Here is an 18,754-nt window from a genome sequence, read left to right on the forward strand (position 1 = left end):
TTCGCATCCTGCTCGGGCATGGATGTGTGTGATGTCGTTAGGTTAGTTAGGTTTAAGTAGTTGTAAGTTCTAGGGGACTGATGACCTCAGAAATTAAGTCCCATAGTGCTCAGAGCCATTTGAACCATTTCTGAACTACATCGTCGGGCTGGGCGACACAAGGTGTCGACAGATGATAAAAAGAAAAAAAGGCCAGCCAGAGTTCCGAAGATTAAGAGAGGTGAAAGGTGGATTAGTGATGTTCTATGGGCACCAAATTTCACCACAGTTCTGCTGCCGTGGACATCTCAGACGGGAAGGTCGTCACAGCCACCGTTACTCATATTACACCCCTACCTTTGGCGCTTCTGCACGGAGGTCAGGGTCGTGACGCCCAGCTTTTTTTTCTTATGGGTGGCAGAGAATAACATTTTAGACATACCTCCGCTCAGAATCGACATGAAAAAGTCGTATGGGTTGGCATAAAGAACGTCGATGGAACCATCCCTTCCTTGGGCCAATACCCACACATTTCGCGGTCGATAACGACAGTTTACAGTGTGATAGGCAACGGGAAGACATTCTTAACAACCTTTGACCCTGATGATTCAGCCTTTCTCTAAGGACGTCGTGGGGCAGGAACCCCACTGACCGAGATCTCATCTTTCTGGAGTGCAGTGCGACCACAGTATTATACAGGCTGGAACCACTATGGACCAGTCAAAACCATTCGACGAAATCTGAACGTGATTAAAGGCAGGAAAGAGTGTTTATTCTTTTTTAGCCCTCCTATGTCACGCCTCTGATAGGTTTCTTCGCGTGTTTACTAAACGTGTTCTCTGACAATTCAATAGTGGGCATGATCTTATACACTTTTGACTGACAAATATATTGCATCAAGGAAATGGCTGTGCCTTTACTGACTGACGCATTGCAACTTGTCAATTGTCTTTTTCTCCCAGTGGAGTGAGATTACTGATGCAGTCTTTTTATTCACGAACTCTTGTCGGAAATGACTTCTACATACCGTGAACCCCATCAGGTACAGGAACGCTTTCAATTTCAGTGACTATCCAGGCACAGGTATAATCTTTCTATATATTGTTACAGGCGCTAAATTGAATACTATTCCAGTAATCCGACTTTTATGCCCCACATTAATTAACATATAACAAACAACCGTATTTGTCACGGTTACACAAAACGTATTCTAATAAATATTCCTGAACTGTAATTATTGTCAACAATAGAAGGCTTATTGTGGTCTGTTCACCTAATGACGTTTTCCAGCAATTACTCAGTACGTGTTCTCTAACGTAACATCTCTTTTAAATTGCTTGTTAATTTGGCAATTACATTTCATCCACAATATTTTGCTATTCATAAATCGTGATATCATCTGTGCTGTACTTAGCGCGTCTATGCAATACTCAGCTTCGATTGATCGAGGTAAACTGTTTGAGCAATTCTTTGTATGCCCACTCAGGCATTTTCGCATATTTTCGAAATCGGTTTGGTCAGTAGGAAGGTTAAAGAGGTTACAAGCCAAGAGGTGTATCTTGATTGAACGTACGTCCTCTATTCTGTGTCCTGTTCTGGTTAGAGTTCTGCTTGATTTGGGAGAAAGACATGCTTTGTCTTATTGGTGCGACTTGATATCATGCTAATTGAAAGTACTTATTGCTAATGTTTTGCAGCTGAATGTTTAACCCAGTGGACTGCCTCTGATGTATCAGAATATTTATGTGCTGTAGCTGGCATCAGTAAGTAATATCAATATGGTGGCGTTGCAGCGTGCCGTTGCATCTCGTGCCAGTAACATAGCAAATGACTTGGGTGGTGGAAATAATTTAGAAATAATCTGATGAGCATATGGATACTGTATATTGTTAACAAAAGAATACAGTTAATTTGCAAGCCCACATGGGTCACCGGAGCAATAAACACAAAGGTGAATTTCAGACTGTAATCGGATGACTAAGTTCTCGGTACACAACTTCAAGCAAGGTAATGACTCTTTTACAGTTCAGGAGAGTATGATAACCTTGAATATACAGCGCCACTGATTGAAAAACTAATATACATTTCTACAATAAGCTTACATTTACCCAAAAACTGAGCAACCTACGAGGTTCCTTTTCACCATGCGGATGGATACCGCTCGTCACGAATAAACTGTGCGAAAATTTAAAATACACTCCCGAAAGAACCTAAGCAGTCCCTTAACATTAACCATGGCAAGTAATTGGAATGATTTCACCCCATTTCTTCACCACTACAGAAACTCCGATGCGTTTCCACAATGAAACATCCCCCAGGCTGTGGCTAAGACACGTCTCCGCTATATCCTTTCTTTCAGGAGTGTTAGTTCTGCAGGGTTCGTAGGAGAGCTTCTGTAAAGTTTGGAAGGTAGGAGACGAGATACTGGCAGAAGTAAAGCTGTGAGGACGGGGCGTGAGTCGTGCTTGGGTAGCTCATTTGGTAGAGCACTTGCCCGAGAAAGGCAAAGGTCCCGAGTTCGAGTCTCGGTCTGGCACACAGTTTTAATCTGCCAAGAAATTTCATATCAGCGCACACTCCACTGCAGAGTGAAAAGCTCATTCTGGAACCATCCTCCCGGCTGTGGCTAAGCCATGTCTCCGCTATATCCTTTATTTCAGGAATGCTAGTTCTGCAGGGTTCGCAGGAGAGCTTCTGTAAAGTTTGGAAGGTAGGAGACGAGATACTGGCAGAAGTAAAGCTGTGAGGACGGGGCGTGAGTCATGATTGGGTAGCTCATTTGGTAGAGCACTTGCCCGCGAAAGGCAAAGGTCCGGCACACAGTTTTAATCTGCCAGGAAGTTTCATATCAGCGCACACTCCGCTGCAGAGTGAAAATCTCTTTCTGGGTGCTGACATGTCAGTGTGTTGGCAATCCACGAAGAGTGGGTGCGTGACCATGCTCGCCAGGACATTTTGGCACAGAGAGACTTTTCATGAAACAGTTTGTAAGGGGTTCACCACCCTGCTGGAGCAAGTGTAATCTCGATGTATTGCTCACTTGCTAGAACGACAATTCATAGGCGCTGCCTGAGACATGTAATATCTTTGCCCCTGTCAAAAGAGACCTGCAATGGAGTCGCAGGTCAGAGAAGTCTCTGCCGCAGTGTAGTTGTAGTCTGTCGCTGGTAGAGCGCAGTTTATAGTTAGTAGTTGTTAGTCACAGTACTGAACAAATTGTAAAATTTTATTATTTCAGCCGCAGAGCTAAATGATACCATGGAATGAGATGATGATGAAAAATGAATAATTGTTAATATAATGAAAAGTCAACAGTGTATTTAAGTCAACCATCTACTATAAGGTAAATTTTATTATATTTATTGACATGCACGTAGTTAAGTCACTTGTCTGAGATGTTAATATGAATTTGTTTCAATCTTTTCTTTTGTGATTTGTCCGCACCAGTTGACCCAGACTTTTAATATACTTAAATTTCCCACGTAGTAGACTGTAGATCTTTGTCAATAATGTAAAAAAATTTCAGAATATAATTGTTTTTACCAGTCAACTACAAAAGTATAATTTCCCCTTAAGTCAATGCCAGTCCCGATCCAGTCATTTATCTAAATTAAAATATTCCAGAAATTTTGTCAGGTCATAGTCATGTGCTCTGTACACGACCAGCTGTGCAGCTGTGTCACTACCTAAAGTCAGTTTTTCTAGTAATTCAGATCTCAGAATAATGTTATCCAGTATTAATAGACAGGCCAGCATTGCACTGAGCTGTGCCATTTACGAGCAGATATAAAGACAGCGTTATCGGTGACATCATCACGAGATAAGAATTTTTCAGTTTATTTCTCACGGACAGATTCAGATTGATTTCACAGGGCCATCGCGTAGCTCTGCTTACTTCAAAATTTATTAGTTTTTCATGAGTTAAGATTTATTAGTTTTCATACGTCAGAATACAATTATCCAAATTTAATTATTTTTATTTTTTATTTTCTGTTTGAGAAGGTTACACATCATTATTATATATTTTTTTATTTATACGGGAAGGTTACAAATTATTGAATGTATTTTCAAAAAAAGCAAATTCACATCTTCAGCGACTGAATCAATTATTGATTTTTGAACAGAATCCCGAAGATTTGCGTGGCAAGTATGACAATAGGCCACATGTATTGTCGCCTGACATAATTACCGAAATAAAAACTCACACAGAGTCATTCACCAAAATGTTTCTCATTATAGTGCCAAAGGAGTATACTACCTTGGCGCCTCTCTCAATGTGAGGATTATGTATCGCCTTATCACGAAGAAATACCAGAACATGGGGAGAAAATTAAATATGACGTTTTTCAAAGAAAAATTTGCTTTGAGGTTCGGCAGGAAGCAGTTTGATGTCTGAAGTAACTGTGAACAACTCATTACGAAACTGAAAGATTACAGTCTCAATGATAATGCGAAGGGAATTGTTGCAATAGAAACTATGGTACACAAACGAAGAACTAATAAGTTTTATGACAAACTCAAGGAAATTAAAGCTTTATGACAGGAACAAGAAGCTGTTGGTGCTATAGTTTCTGATTACATTCAGAATACGCCACTTTTTTTGATGATATCTGTTCAGAAAATGTTTCACTGCCGACAGCTAAGCCTCTACAGATGCGAGATTCGTGACTTGAAAAGTGATACTGGACATTTCACCACGTATCATGAAGGAAAAGCTTTGAAAGGTGGAATGAAGCTTGTAGATTTATTTACGATTATATAAAAACTGTCTTCTGAGATACAGGAACTTCATATTTTTCTGGACGGTTATTCGGGGCAGAATAGTAATCATACTATTTTGAGATTTCTCTTATATGTTGCACAAAGCACGCGTTTTCGTACAATTTTTTAGAATTTTCCTTTTCGTGGACATTCCTTCCTACCATGCGACAGAGCCTTTGGAAATTTCAAACGAGTTATAAGAAGACATGATCGAATTTATATACCAAAAGACTATCAGCAGATAATTGCAAGCAGTCACAAACTAGAGCCATTTACAGTATCAGTAATGAAATATACAGATGTAACTACAGCCAATATACCAAAAGACTATAAGCAGACTATTGCAAGCAGTCACAAATCAAAGCCATTTACTGTATCAGTAATGAAATATAATGATGTAACAGACATCAAAAGTTGGTGGCCAAGCTATTACAAAAAAACCTGCAAATCAGCTGTCCTTCTCAGTTTCAACCTATAATCAGTTAGTCTACGGCTGTTCTACACCGGGTTGTATTTCCACTAGTCGTGTTATCCGAGGACTAAATTAAAACACTTTTAAACTGCTCGAACTTAATGTCACTCCAACTTTTCTAAACGAACCAACCTACAGGAAATCATGACAATTAGTGGTTCAGGGCACCCTCCACCACTCACCGTGCAGTGGCTTGTGCAGTATTTATCTAGACGTAGCTGTAGATTACCAATCAATGCGAAGAAGATCAGTGATATAAAGAAGCCTTGAAGTATACGCGTGGCTAATTCTTGGAATTTTACCATCGTCTTACGTCTTGACAGACAGCAGCAGTCAGAATGCAATCATTACAGTTCGAGGCCATCATATCATGTAAAAAATCAGTAATAAAGGGATTCTTATTAAAATGAGTTACTTTTTGTTAGGGTTTATAATTTTATGCCTGGAAAAACGGTTTAAATCTAAGTTTTGTTTCTGGCTGCACGACTTCTCAGAATGCACTTAATGGAACTTTCTTGGCAATGTCTTGTAGTGGCAGTAATTCCTTACAACTCCTTACAACTTCTCTGTTCACTTGGTTGCTGTAAAATGTACACTTTTCACCTAAAACACATTTTTGTGTTTATCTCAAAACAAGGATTGTGGAGTTGGACCGTTTTTCCACGCACTGATTCATTTATTATGATTCATTAGCCCGCGTGATAAGACGTGACCAGTTTAAGCGTCGTCCAGTTTGTGAAGCTCTTACTAGGATGAGCTTACTGACTCCAATAAACTTCATTAATTCACTTATAGGCCTACTTTACAATAATGGTATTTATGTGACCAACTTACCTTGAAAGTTTTACATTTCACATCACGAGATTACCGAGGTTTCCCTTACAGTATTAAATATCATATGAGGATTAACGTATTAGTGGTTCCTACCTCCCTTTTTGGTGTCATCTGTCCTCTGACTGGGTGAACAAGTACTTACACTCATCGTCCTCAGTTATTTGCTGAATATACAGTATTGCAATCTCTGTCTTACCTTACAGTGTTCGCCTTTGCGTTCACCTCCTGTACCATGGCGGTTTCTCCTTGACACTATCACTCGTGTGATATCATCCTATCCTGTCTTCAGATTCGTTTCCTACATATTAATTTCCTCGCTGATTCTGCGAAGAACTTAATTTTTAACTTTACCAGCCCAACTTATTTTCGCTACCTTCATAAGTACCTGAAAAGCTTCGGCTCTCTTCTTTTCCGGTTTCCCCACAGTCAGTCATTCACTTCCACACAATGTTGTACACCGTAAGTTCATTCTCAGAAATTTCTTTTTCAAAATAAGTTGTAATAGCGCAGAAATGATTATACACTCCTGGAAATTGAAATAAGAACACCGTGAATTCATTGTCCCAGGAAGGGGAAACTTTATTGACACATTCCTGGGGTCAGATACATCACATGATCACACTGACAGAACCACAGGCACATAGACACAGGCAACAGAGCATGCACAATGTCGGCACTAGTACAGTGTATATCCACCTTTCGCAGCAATGCAGGCTGCTATTCTCCCATGGAGACGATCGTAGAGATGCTGGATGTAGTCCTGTGGAACGGCTTGCCATGCCATTTCCACCTGGCGCCTCAGTTGGACCAGCGTTCGTGCTGGACGTGCAGACCGCGTGAGACGACGCTTCATCCAGTCCCAAACATGCTCAATGGGGGACAGATCCGGAGATCTTGCTGGCCAGGGTAGTTGACTTACACCGTCTAGAGCACGTTGGGTGGCACGGGATACATGCGGACGTGCATTGTCCTGTTGGAACAGCAAGTTCCCTTGCCAGTCTAGGAATGGTAGAACGATGGGTTCGATGACGGTTTGGATGTACCGTGCACTATTCAGTGTCCCCTCGACGATCACCAGTGGTGTACGGCCAGTGTAGGAGATCGCTCCCCACACCATGATGCCAGGTGTTGGCCCTGTGTGCCTCGGTCGTATGCAGTCCTGATTGTGGCGCTCACCTGCACGGCGCCAAACACGCATACGACCATCATTGGCACCAAGGCAGAAGCGACTCTCACCGCTGAAGACGACACGTCTCCATTCGTCCCTCCATTCACGCCTGTCGCGACACCACTGGAGGCGGGCTGCACGATGTTGGGGCGTGAGCGGAAGACGGCCTAACGGTGTGCGGGACCGTAGCCCAGCTTCATGGAGACGGTTGCGAATGGTCCTCGCCGATACCCCAGGAGCAACAGTGTCCCTAATTTGCTGGGAAGTGGCGGTGCGGTCCCCTACGGCACTGCGTAGGATCCTACGGTCTTGGCGTGCATCCGTGCGTCACTGCGGTCCGGTCCCAGGTCGACGGGAACGTGCACCTTCCGCCGACCACTGGCGACAACATCGATGTACTGTGGAGACCTCACGCCCCACGTGTTGAGCAATTGGGCGGTACGTCCACCCGGCCTCCCGCATGCCCACTATACGCCCTCGCTCAAAGTCCGTCAACTGCACATACGGTTCACGTCTACGCTGTCGCGGCATGCTACCAGTGTTAAAGACTGCGATGGAGCTCCGTATGCCACGGCAAACTGGTTGACACTGACGGCGGCGGTGCACAAATGCTGCGCAGCTAGCGCCATTCGACGGCCAACACCGCGGTTCCTGGTGTGTCCGCTGTGCCGTGCGTGTGATCATTGCTTGTACAGCCCTCTCGCAGTGTCCGGAGCAAGTATGGTGGGTCTGACACACCGGTGTCAATGTGTTCTTTTTTCCATTTCCAGGAGTGTAGATTCAAGCAGCTGAAACAAAATACCTACGTGCATTAAAAAGTTACTCTACAACAGGTAATGCAAGAAACGAAGAACTTGAAAAATAATCAGACATCTATTAGATAAGTAAAAGAATTGTGAACATCAAAGCAAATAGATCAGTATCCATCTTTTGGTTTTAAATTTGTAATGGTAGTTGTGTGCCGAGACACAGTTTTGGGAATTTAGGTCCGTCTGTTACGCTAACAAGTATTCTTGCTAGTAGACTGTTACTGGGTAATCGATTTAGACGTTTTATTAATGGTATTAAACTCACATGAGCTTCATTTCTGATGCACAAAGGAACTGTCGTATTTTATGCTTACAGTAGTACTAGCGATTTTGCAACCTGGTTTCGTCATGGATCACTTTATGTAGTCCATTTTCCGGTAAGCGGACCGCCACTTGCACACCTAAAAATGAAATTATTAGTTTCGAAATGGATGAAGTGAATAATTGCCATCAACAAAACAAATGAATTCACTATCCAATAACAGCTTATCAACAAAAAAATCAACTTTAGGCCACTACAGTTCGGTGCCTGAGCATAAATTACGCAAATTTATTGCCCAAAATCAAAATTATAATTGAAAACAAGTTCCATTTCACGCAACAGAATAAAAGTACCCATTGAAGTAGGCGCAAATACACTACTGGCCATTAAAATTGCTACACCAAGAAGAAATGCGTATGATAAACGGGTGTTCATTAGACAAATATATTATACAATAACTGACGTGTGATTAATTTTCACGCAATCTGGGTGCATAGATCCTGAGAAAACAGTACCCAGAACAACCACCTCGGGCCGTAATAACGGCATTGATACGCCTGGGCATTGAGTCAAACAGAGCTTAGATGGCGTGTACAGGTACAGCTGCCCATGCAGCTTCAACACGATACCACAGTTCATCAGGAGTAGTGACTGGCGTATTGTGACGAGCCAGTTGCTCGGCCAACATTGACCAGACGTTTTCAATTGGTGAGAGATCTGGAGTCCGCAGCTCGTGGTCGTGCGGTAGGGTTCTCGCTTCCCACGCCCGGGTTCCTGGGTTCGATTCCCGGCGGGGCAGGGATTTTCTCTGCCTCGTGATGACTGGGTGTTGTGTGATGTCCTTAGGTTAGTTAGGTTTAAGTAGTTCTAAGTTCTAGGGGACTGATGGCCATAGATGTTAAGTCCCATAGTGCTCAGAGCCATTTGAACCATTTTAGAGATCTGGAGAATGTGCTAGCCAGGGCAACAGTCGAACATTTTCTGTATCCAGAAAGGCCCGTACAGGACCTGCAACATGCGGCCGTGCATTATCCTGCTGAAATGTAGGGTTTCGCAGGGATCGAATGAAGGGTAGAGCCACGGGTCGTAACACAGCTGAAATGGAACGTCCACTGTTCAAAGTGCCGTCAATGTGAACAAGAGGTGACCGTGACCTGTATCCAATGGCACCCCGTACCATCACGCCGGTTGATACGCCAGTATGGCGATGACGAATACACGCTTCCAATGTGCGTTTACCGCGATGTCGCCGAACACGGATGCGACCATCATAATGCTGTAAACAGAACCTGGATTCATCCGACTAAATGACGTTTTGCGATTCGTGCACCCAGGTTCGTCGTCGAGTACACCATCGCAGGCGCTCCTGTCAAGTGTCAAGGGTAACCGCAGCCATGGTCTCCGAGCTGATAGTCCATGCTGCTGCAAACGTCGTCGAACTGTTCGTGCAAATGGTTGTTGTCTTGCAAACGTTCCCTTTTGTTAACTCAGGGATCGTAATGTGGCTGCACAATCCGTTACAGCCATTCGGATAAGATGCCTGTCATCTCGACTGCTAGTGATACAAGGCCGTTGGGATCCAGCACGGCGTTCCGTATTACCCTCCTGAACCCACCGATTCCATATTCTGCTAGAAGTCATTGGATCTCGACCATATCGAGCAGCAATGTCGCGATATGTTAAACCGCAATCGCGATAGGCTACAATCCGGCCTTTATCAAAGTCGGAAACGTGATGGTACGCATTTCTCCTCGTTACACGAGGCTTCACAACAACGTTTCACCAGGCAACGCCGGTCAACTGCTGTTTGTGTATGAGAAATCGGTTTGAAACTATCCTCATGTCAGCACGTTGTAGGTGTCACCACCGGCGCCAACCTTGTGTGAATGTTTTGAAAAGCTAATCATTTGCATATCACAGCATCTTCTTCCTGTCGGTTAAATTTCGCGTCTGTAGCACGTCACCTTCGCGGTGTAACAATTTTAATGGCCAGTAGTGTATGTAGAAACATGCTTGGGCAATAAGCACAATAATGTTTTGCATGATAGGTGGATATGAATTCCTTGGAATGGACGAGTATGTTCCCGGAATGAATTACCTTCGTATACAAATCCTATCTGTACGTTACTCACCCTGAGGAATACGTAGTCTGAGGTGGAGGTAGGCTTGCAAGCCGAAGAGGACAGAGGGTTTCATCCAAGAATGTGAAGATGTTGAAGACTTAGACGCTCCTCTCATTGCGTGTTCCATTACACGATTCGCACCGTCCGTTAATCTGTACCCTATTCTCGTTCGTTCTTCGAAGAGGTTAGAAAGAATAAATTTTGCTTCTGCACAAGACGGCCTGTTCCTGGGCCCGGGGCCCGCACAGTGTTCCGGCCGGCCATGTGGCGGTGGGAGGGCTCGCTTTTTAATTAAACCGCCCACCCACCCCTGGCAGGCGCGGGTCAGCCGCAGTTTAAAACTACCCGTCTCTCCTCCCTCCCGGTCAGGCGTGCTGTTGCCAGAAACACTCTTATGCATGTTACATATTCCCTCACGAGTGCTTAAACGCCCTCAAGGAATGCTCTACCTGCAGCAAAATGTCATGCATTGTATCGTGCAAATGCTGTGCTGTGGGACGATCAGTATGACTGTAAGTTGAGAATAGACTTCGTACGCTGCGATTGAGTGCAGACTTTCATTGCTCCAAGATGACCGATTCCAACAGCCTTACGCTGCCATCATCTGATCTAATGGTACTTGCTTCGCAATTGCCATGTCATGTAATACGGCAACTTTATGACAAGTTCTGTAAGATTAGATGATGGCAACACAAGCCTTTTTTTAATATAATTTATTGCCACGAAGAGAAATCTTGGGAAGACTTTGGAAACAGGTTGGAGACTTTGGGTCAAGCTGCTGGAAAACCATTCTCGAGTGTAATTAGCAGTCTTCGAAAGGGAGGTAAGAAGGAAATGACAAGTATTTTGGACAGGTCAGGAAAACTGCTAGTGAATCCTGTTGGAAGGAAGGAAGTTGGGCAGATGGAGGGAATATTTTGAAGAGTTGCTCAATGTAGGTGAAAATACGATCAGTAATGTTCAGATTTCGATGTACAGTGGGATAGGAATGATGATGGAAATAGGATCACATTTGAGGAAGTGGAGAAAATGGTCAATAGATTGCAGTGCAATAAAGCGGCTGGGGTGGATGAAATTAAGTCGGAACTCAACAAATACAGTGGAATGTCAGGTCTTAAATGGCTACACAGGATAACTGAAATGGCGTGGGAGTCGGGACAGGTTCCGTCAGACTGGACGAAAGCAGTAATCACACCAATCTTTAAACATGGAAACAGAAAAGATTGTAACAACTACAGAGGTATCTCTTTAATCAGCGTTGTGCGTAAAATCTTCTCAGGTATTGTTGAAAGGAAAGTGCGAGTATTAGTTGAGGACAAATTGGATGAAAATCAGTGTGGTTTTAGGCCTCTTAGAGGTTTTCAGGACCAGATCTTTAGCTTACGGTAAATAATGGAGAAGTGTTACGAATGGAACAGGGAATTGTGTCTATGCTTTATAGATCTAGAAAAGGCATATGGTCGGGTTCCTAGGAGGAAGTTATAGTCTGTTCTACGAGATTATGGAATATGAGGCAAACTTTTGCAAGCAATTAAAGGTCTTTACATAGATAGTCAGGCAGCAGTTAGAGTTGACGGTAAATTGAGTTCATGGTTCAGAGTAGTTTGAGGGGTAAGACAAGGCTGCAACCTGTCTCCACTGTTGTTCATATTATTTATGGATCATATGTTGAAAACATTAGACTGGCTGGGTGAGATTAAGATATGTGAACACAAAATAAGCAGTCTCGCATATGCGGATGACTTAGTTGTGATAGCAGATTCTATTGAAAGTTTGCGAAGTAATACTTCAGAACTAGATCAGAAATGTAAGGACTATGGTATGAAGATTAGCATCTCCAAGACGAAAGTAATGCCAGTGGAAAAGAGATATAAACGGATCGAGTGCCAAATAGGAGGAACAAAGCTAGAACAGGTGGACGGTTTCAAGTACTTAGGGTGCATATTCTCACAGGATGGCAACATAGTGAAAGAACTGGAAGCGAGGTGTAGCAACGCTAATGCAGTGAGCGCTCAGCTACGATCTACTCTCTTCTGCAAGAAGGAAGTCAGTACCAAGAATAAGTTATCTGTGCACCGTTCAATCTTTCGACCAACTTTGTTGTATGAAAGCGAAAGCTGGGTGGATTCAGCTTACCTTATCAATAAGGTTGAGGTTACGGATATGAAAGTAGCTAGGATGATTGCAGATACTAGTAGATGGGAACAATGACAGGAGGGTGTCCACAATGAGGAAATCAAAGAAAAACTAGGAATGAACTCTATAGATGTAACAGTCAGGGCGAACAGGCTTAGATGGTGGGGTCATGTTACACGCATGGGAGTAGCAAGGTTACGCAAGAGACTCATGGGTTCAACAGTAGAGGGTAGTAGAAGTCGGAGTAGACCAAGGAGAAGGTACCTGGATTCGGTTAAGAATGATTTTGAAGTAATAGGCTTAACATCAGAAGAGGCACCAATGTTAGCACTGAATAGGGGATCATGGAGGAATTTTATAAGAGGGACTGTGCTCCAGACTAAACGCTGAAAGGCACAATCAGTCTTAAATGATGATGATGATGATGATGATGATGACGACGATGATATTGCCACGAATTTTTGACCTGTTTGTTGGAATCTCTAAACAGGTCTTACATATCCAAAAATTAGGGTGATATATGCTGCGTTATATTTGTATATGGTAGTAAATTACATTAAAAGCAACCATTCGTAATATTGCTGTAGAAATAAAACATAAAATTTAAAATAAGAATCAACTAAAAAGACATAAAAGTCAAAGGAATTAACGCAAGTTCCAGGCGAATAATTACCAGCCTGTAATACCTGATATGTTACAGGCAGCCTCGGAATAACTGGAGGTTTGTTGAAAAACGATAACTATACCTACTAAACCTGTTGTTGCTACACTATTCCACATATGCCCACACTGGTATGTTCATGCCTCGGCAATCCTCGATTCTACGCAGACCTATGTGGGTGCCGAAGCATTCTTTCTTTCTTTTCTTCCTTTTTAAAAATATTCCATATTTATTTGTGTGTATCTGTATGTTAAAGTTTTTCTTAATTAAATTTACATGTGCCTATCATTATTTAGTATGGAGGAAACACTTCTTGTGATTTGCTGACGTTGTTCTGATGTCCACGTTATCTTACAGACTGAAAGTTAAGCAGCTGCCTTTCTGATATTCCATGTGCAATCATATTTACTGTAGTTCACAAGCTTTGGTCGCTTACAATTGTTTGCAGATCGCAGTCAAACTGTCTGTCGTCTCTCTCTATCTGAAAAAGGGGACAACTGAAAACGACATGATCAGCGAAGCCTTCCTCTCGACATTTACAGATTGGTGTGGTACTACACCCTACTCGATGCAAATGTTCGGGATAATGACCGTGACGTGTTAATAGGTGAACCACACCTCGAGTAGGGGCGATGTCGCACAGATTGAGTCTGTTGCTGATGCTTGGGAATGTATTGTAAACCCGCCTTGCAGTGCTTCTAGTGTCCCAGTCGGACTGCCGTTCACCTGACTTCCGGACTCGTAAATGTCTTTTATCAGTAATATGAGTTCCTGTAATCTTGTTTTGTAGCTGTCTCGTCCAAGGTGATGTTCCGAGACGCTGGGAGGGAAGCCCATTATGGGGTTGAAGATAGCTTCGTGATATGACCTCACCACATGCGACGGTAATTGCCGGCATGGGCAGTCTTATGTATAATTTTAGCGACTTTCTGAGTAATAAATTTTACATGTTCTAGAAAGTTTCTTTTCTCGTCTAGAAAATTGCCTGAAGATCTACATACAGTGCTACATTTCACAGCGATTCCGTCATGTGAGGGATTTCTGGCAAGAGAAAGTCTTTCCTTCAGCATTAAGTATGTTGTTTTACGAATAGCTGTAGTCAGTCTGCTGCCCTTGCACGAATGCTGCATCTGAGCGAGCACACAATTCGTCTTTTCCTCAAGCCTCGCCCTGGCGTCTGTCGACACAACTACCAGGATATCGTCTGCGTATGCACAACACCTTCAATAGCATCTACCCCTTCTAACAGATGTAACAGGGGTTCAATACTTAGAACCCACAACAGTGGACCACTTACGGAGCCATGAGGACAGCCCTTGGTAACATTCTTGATTACCTTTCTCTGCCCCGCGAACCACTGGACTCTACGTCCGCTACAATAATATATAAAGCTGTTGTACTGATATTTGGGGACATCGAGAAATTGGAGTGGTGCAAACATGTCAGGCCACCAAAGATAATCGAATGCAAAAAAAAAAAAAAAAAAAAAATTGTTAAAATGGCTCTGAGCACTATGGGACTTAACATCTGAGGTCATCAGTCCCCTAGACTTAGAATTACATAAATCTAACTAATCTAAGGACATCACACGCATCTATGCCCGAGGCAGGATTCGAATCTGTGACCGTAGCAGCAACGCGGTTCGGACTGAACTCCTAGAACCGCTCGGTCACAGCCGCCGGCAATCTAAAGGACCTGCGATGTCAATCATGAGTACCATTGCGTGCTTGGCTATCGAATTTTCTACAATATGAAGAGCCCAGTAAACCGCATTGTTTATACACGTCCCTTTTCTGAATCCATACTGACACTGGTTTGGAACCAAGAGCTTCCTGTGCGTCTGCGGCCCGTGCAGTTCCTGAACTTCGGCCAAGACGTTAAATAAGCAAGTAGGTCTATAGCTTTTCGGGATTTCCGGGTCTCTATCCTGTGCGTTTTCAACCACTACTGCTCTAACTGTTTCCCATATCGTACCCTGTAGTAATGCTTTCGAATATTGCACTATTAATGGAACTACCATCGGCACAACCTTAGGGTAGACGCCATCCAGATCAGGTGTCTGTACAGTTTTGAGCTAGGAAATTGCGATAGCGACTTATTGTTGAGCGAAAGGTATCAGCAACATCTGATTGTCGTATGCGTTATCCAGTTCACTTCTATGTTAGTGTTATTATCCGGACGTAGGATGGCTAGCAGGTGGTGTGCTTACTCCGTCCATCCAGCTGTCACTGAGCCATCCTCTCTACGTATTGTGGACATGACAATAGGTTCCTTAATCGTTTCAGTCAATAGCTTATATGACTGCCTCATATTTCAAATTGCAGTTTCCTTCTTAGAAACTTCTCCTAGTGTATTCCATCAGTTTCCTGAAGCAATGTTTTTCAGGGAATTTTAATTATTCTGTGTTCGTAGAGCCTCGCAGTGCGCTCTAACTGCTCTAAAGCACGTTGTTAAGCTCTTCTTGTTGATCTTACCCTTCGCCTCAGCGTGGAAAGTTCGGGATTCCAAGGGACTGTAGCCTGGCATCTTATGATTTTCTTAGGGATATAAATTTACTGTGCTCTTTGCAGGAGTTCAGTTAGTAGCTGCGCACCCAAGTCTAGATATATCGGAAGCGATTCCTCTGGAAATGCTGCAGTGCAGGCAATTAAGCCCTCCCCATCCCTTTTCCGATGTCTTAACTCAATAATGCTTTCCTTAGCTTGTGTCACTCTATTCTTGCCACTTTTCCCTTCGATGGTCAGTGGATATTATTTACTTTATCACTTACCGACTATTAATCTTAGCTGCTGTCATGTGGTTTCCTAAAGTGACATCTATTTTAGTGGCTTGTACTGCGTCCTCTAGTATCTCACATCGTTTGTCAGTTTCCCTGCTGTGCCACAGAGAGGATTTTACATTTGCATCTGTTGCCACGAGCAGACATGCACTTTGTCCATATAGGGCTACCATCGCGAGGTTATCTACATAATGGGTTGAGAATACTGGATGTATATGTTTACTACAGCCTACTTTATCTGCGCATCCTTCACCTCTGCTGTGACCATATACTTGTCACACAGCTGAGCCACTTGAGTCACAGTGAATTTCCTACTTGAAACAACAGTGGCATCGTTCTAAGAAAGTGAAACACCTACACCCGTTCTTACGATATTATTTATTGTTTAGCTACCAGTTTCTTCGCTTCAGTGCGCCATCTTCACGCCTTAGTTCATGCTGAAGGGATTATCACGATCATTATAGGCTGCATCAGTGGCCAACGCAACTTGTTTATGCAGACTATCTGTAACTGTGATGCCAGTACTCCAACCATTAACTGTCAACTGACTGGGGGAATATTAATGTTTTGAATGTTTCTCCAGTTAGTTGGCAGATGATGGTTGCTGACTTGGCCACACTTACAGATAGTCTGCGTAAACCAGTGATGTCGGCCACTGATGCAGCGTATAATGATCGTGATAACCCCTTCAGCATCAACTACGGCCTGAAGATGGGCATTGAAATGCCGGAACTGGTAACTACACAAAAAATAAGATCATGAGGACGGCTGTAAGCGTTTCACTTTCTTACAATAGTGAAAGGCCGTAGTCCCCATGGCCTCCAGTCAAAAGGACGGACATACAAAAAATTGCCTCATCATTGGAAGATGGTAACTCTTTGGGCATGTCATCTTTCACCCCTTGTTAATTACGTAGTCGCTGCAGAGGCATTTCAGCCATCTTAGCTATGCAGCAAGCCATCGGGACGAGTAATTACAGGTATGACAGGTACTGACAGAGTTTGTTAGTTGCCAGCAACAATACACTGAAGAGCCAAAGGAACTGGTACACCTGCCTTTTCCCGTGTAGTGTCCCCGCGAGCGGACAGAAGAGCCGCAACACGACGTGACATGGACTCGAGTAATGTCTGAAGTAGTGCTGGAGGGAGCTGTCATGCATCCTGCAAGGCTGTCCATAAATCCGTAAGAGTACGAGGGTGTGGGGATCTCTTCTGAACAATACGTTGCAAGGTATCCCATATATGCTCAATAATGTCCATGCCTGGGGAGTCTGATGGCCAGCGGCAATGTTTAAACTTAGAAGAGCCACTCTGTAGCAATTCTGTATGTCTGTAGTATCTCATTGTCCTGCTGGAATTGGCCAAGTCCGCCGAAATGCACAATGGACATGAGTGGATGCAGGTGATCAGACAGGATGCTTACCTAGGTGTCACTTGTCAGAGTCGTATCTAGATGTGCCAGAGGTCCCATATCATTCCAACTACACACGCCCCACACCATTACAGAGCCTCCACCAGCTTGAACGGTTCCCTGCTGACAAGCAGGGTCCATGGGTTCATGAGCTTGTCCCCGTACCCGTATACGTCCATCCGCCCGATGCAATTTGAAACGAGATTCGTCCGACTAGGGAACATGTTTCCAGTCATCAACAGTTCAATGTCGATGTTGACGGATCCAGACGAGGCTTATAGATTTGTGTCGAGCAGTCATCAAGGATAGATGAGTGCATCTTCGGCTCCCAAAGCCTATATCGATTATATTTCGTTGAATGGTTGGCACGCTGACTCTTATTGGTGTCCCAGCATTGAAATCTGCGGAAGGTTGCATTTCTGCCACACTGAAGAATTCTCTTCAGTAGCCGATGGTCACGTTCTTACAGGATCTTTTTCGGGCTGCAGGGATGTCGGAGATTTGATGTTCTACCAGATTCTGGATATTCACGGTACACTCCTGGTATGGTCGCACGGGAAAATCCCCACTTCATCGCTACCTCGGAGATACTGTGTTCTATCGCTAGTGCGCCGACTGTAACACTGCATTCAAACTCACTTAAATCGTGATAACCTGCCGTTGCAGCAGCAATAACCGATCTAACAATTGTGCCTGACACCTGTTGTCTTATATAGGCGTTTCAGTATTCTGCCTGTTTACATATCTCTGTATTTGAATACGCATGCTTATACCAGTTTCTTTGGCGATTCAGTGTAGTTGCGGTACTAGATTTTTTTCTGTGTCTGTGAGAACGGCAGGGATACGTGACCAGGGCGTAGAAGTGAACGAAACCTTAGGCTCTTCTAGGAAGTATCCGGGCTTCTGCAAATTCGTAACTGTTTTGCTTGTGAGCGTAGACGGTGGCCTTTCGCCATAAAGTGTGCCCACAATGTGGGCGACCCTATCTTCAGCTGGACATTGGTTCAAATGGCTCTGAGCACTATGGGACTTAACATCTGAGGTCATCAGTCCCCTAGAACTTAGAACTACTTAAACCTGACTAACCTAAGGACATCACACACATCCATGCCCGAGGCAGGATTCGAACCTGCGACCGTAGCGGTCACGCGGTTCCAGACTGAAGCGCCTAGAACCACTCGGCCACTCCGGCCGGCAGCTGGACAATGACCAGCGGTCTGCATTCCGGAGGCGTATTGTCCACAACGGGTGTGGCTCTGAGCACTATGCGACTTAACTTCTGAGGTCATCAGTCGCCTAGAACTTAGAACTAATTAAACGTAACTAACCTAAGGACATCACACACATCCATGCCCGAGGC

This window comes from Schistocerca serialis, chromosome 5 (genome assembly GCF_023864345.2).
Source record: "Schistocerca serialis cubense isolate TAMUIC-IGC-003099 chromosome 5, iqSchSeri2.2, whole genome shotgun sequence".
Lineage (NCBI taxonomy): Eukaryota > Metazoa > Arthropoda > Insecta > Orthoptera > Acrididae > Schistocerca > Schistocerca serialis.